Source organism: Octopus bimaculoides, chromosome 2, assembly GCF_001194135.2.
Source record: "Octopus bimaculoides isolate UCB-OBI-ISO-001 chromosome 2, ASM119413v2, whole genome shotgun sequence".
Taxonomy (NCBI): Eukaryota; Metazoa; Mollusca; class Cephalopoda; order Octopoda; family Octopodidae; genus Octopus; species Octopus bimaculoides.
In genome coordinates this window covers 147,175,362-147,178,752 of record NC_068982.1, presented here as the reverse complement: position 1 = coordinate 147,178,752, position 3,391 = coordinate 147,175,362, and positions in this window count along the sequence as shown.

Sequence of the window (3,391 nt, the reverse complement as noted above, 5' to 3'; positions counted from 1 at the left end):
TATATATATATATATATATATATATATATATATATATATATGTATATAATTGTTCATAGAAAACCATGTAATCGTTACCAATATAGCAAGAGATTTCACCGCAAAAAGTCTAAATTAGACTCCTTAGGGAGTTTGACTTAAATTTGACAGTCAAATATAGCCTTATACAGAAATGTTGACATAGGAATAAATTACAATAATAATGGATATTAGCGTCAAATCTCTTTCTTAAATTTAAATTTAAAACTTTGGATATATATACATGTATGTATGTATGTATGTACGTATGCATATACACATTTATCTATATCTGTCTATTTATCCATATAAACAAGAGCAAAAAAGAAACGTCGCACAGATACTGAATACAAACCAGTTTATTAACAGACTACTATAGCATTGATTGACGAGTGCTAATTAAGAAACAGTTCTTTCCTAATGATAAAACGTCATTTCCTGAAACATGTTTGACGTCGCATGGTGTCACGTGATGACGGAGTGCCCTGGATCCAAAGAGATGAACACAATATCTCGTGTGACCACCGTTGGCGTTGCATACCACCAGGCATCTTCTGTACACTGAAGGCACCAAACAATTGATGAAGGCTATGGGGATAGCAGCCCACACTCTGTTAAAACTTGCATTGAGTTGTGCCGCAGTTGTTGACCTTGGACGGATGTCATTTAGTTTTCTTTGGATTTCGTCCCACATGTACTTTATGAGGTTCAAGTCCGGCCTTAGGACAGGTCATGGCAGTGTCTAGCTGCTGTGCTCTTCGAGGAAGCCTGTTGTCAACACTTGGTCGTTGTAGCGAGCAGCGGTTACTCTACCGCCCCGGCCTTGGTTGATGTTTTAGAAGACCACCGGTCCAAGTTTCTGGTTGAGTGCAATCCTGCTCTAAACGATGAAGTTCTGTCCTCCTCATAAGTCTCCCTCCACCACACAGCCATCTGCATGACGTTCACCTCTTCTCCAAACCCTAGCTCTGCCATCTGCCACAGAAATGCAATATCAACTTTCGTCAGAGAAGACTACAGTCCTCCACTGCTGATATCGCCAGTTCATTACGTGCATCATGCTTTTCATAAAGATGCGTTCGCATGTCCACGAAAAGTGAACGAGTTCCAACCCTACAGGCAATCCTTAGGTTTCCAAAAGAGAGTGGTGTTGTAGGGCAGTGACATCTTCCTTACGTCAAGTTAACTAGAACTGTGATAAGATCCATATAAACTTAATATTGTGTGTGAAACAAATGATCTTTTACAGTGCGACGTTTCTTTTGTAGTTCATATATATATATGTGTGTGTATGTATGTGTGTGTGTGTGTGTGTGTGTATGTGTGTGTGTGTGTGTGTGTGTGTGTGTGTGTGTGTGTGCACGTGTGCGTACATATATTCATAAATGCGCACATACATTCATACATTCGTACATGCATACTTACATGAACACTGTCACGCCTGGTCTGTGACATTCAGATATTCTTTCACTCCCGAACTCGTTTGGGAAGCTATCTCCGGACCCTATACCATAGTAAATTTGGCGTATAAGCAAAACACATCATATGCGACCGATAATATTTACATTATTTCAGCTGCTTTTAATTCGTAATATAATTTTATAGATATCGACTTTACTCGTGAATTATGCATTAAAAATATCCTTCAGGAAGCAATGTAGAGAATGCTAAACTTTTGTCTCAAATATCTATTATTCACACCAAACCGCAACAGTGAATATAACGACACAAGGTATTACAGCTGGATGCCTATTTAATCAGCAATTCAACAATGAAACAATATCAGCGCATTAACAACTCAAAAACATAAATAATGCAAATGATAAAATGCCATATGGCATTTCATCCAGAGAACTTTTAAGTTCAGTCATCAACACTCTTTTGATAAATGGTAATAAATATAGTTTTAAGAAAGGCAACACGAAGTCAGAAGAGAGTCGAAGAGTGAATTTTATGTTTCGCATGTAACTGTGGCTCTGAAAAGAAAACTACTTTCTAGATAATATCTGTAATATGGAGTCCAAGAAAATCAATGCGTAGAAAATTACGTGACAAACAGAGAAAACCGAAAATACATTGCCACATTTCTGACGAAATTTTTGAATTCGTTTACTTTTAAAACGCACCGAACACACACGCACAAGAACTCTCTCTTGCACCCACGCGCGCACACAAACACACACGCACGCACGGGCGCACATGCACACATGCACACATGCACGGTCACGCACACAAATTGACACGCATTAGCCTCTACTTATTCCAGGTCACGCACAACCTTATCCTCAGTCATTATGAAGCAACCTTTGCCACCCACAAAACCAAACTCACGGCCTTCTGCCTACTGGCCCCTGTGATGCCAAGCATTCTGTATGCTTTGTGTAGGGACTGGCTTGCAAACGATCTGCAACCCACAGGGATGAGATCACAACTTGCATGCAACCCATTGCTTTATCAGAAACCCACAAGCTCAGCATATTTCCCATCTTACTCTCGTTTAACTCCTCGATGCGGTTCTCTCAGGAACGAAGAGATCTAACAAAACCACCTATTTGGATACTTTTGAGATCAGCACAAAATTAGGCCTTAATAATGTCGAAAAAAAAGTTTCTGTGAACTTCTCCCACTTCCCTAAGCGGACTTACATCTTTCAGTCGTTTATTGTTTCAATTTGGACTGAAAAGGTGAACTTCGCAGCTTACGCCTTCTTGCTGATAAATATCTAGCGATAAATATCTAGCGATAAATATTTTAGTTGTGCGGAGGTGCTTGCAATGGCTAATTCCACTTCGACTGGTCTATAACAATGTAAAGCTATTACACTTGCAGTGGTAGCTTGCCCTCCTTGGGGGCTTTTGAGCATCTATTGTCGATGTCCTCTTGGCGTACTCCCCTCAGACACAAGGGACAAACTGATGTCTTCAATATTCCCCAGTAGAATAAGTTGGATATGTAAATAAATTCAAGGGTATTATAACCAGTTTTCATTTACAAGTCATGTATTTCTCCCAAGAAAGTATTCTCTAAATAATTTGAAACATAGATAAATGATATTGTGATGTTATGAGAAAATTGCTGCTGTACTTTCAAAACAAAACTGTTAATAATATGCACGTATGCATATAGATACACATATATTCATACATTTATATATTTATATATACATATATATATGTCTGTATATATATATATATATATATATACATATATATGTGTATGTGTATATATATATATATATATATATATATATATACATTCATACAAAGGGAATACGTATACTTACACACACATGATTATATCCCTAAATATGCTTATATTTCTATACATATAAAGAGGTATATATAATGTTCTTCATGATAAAATCATTTTAGCA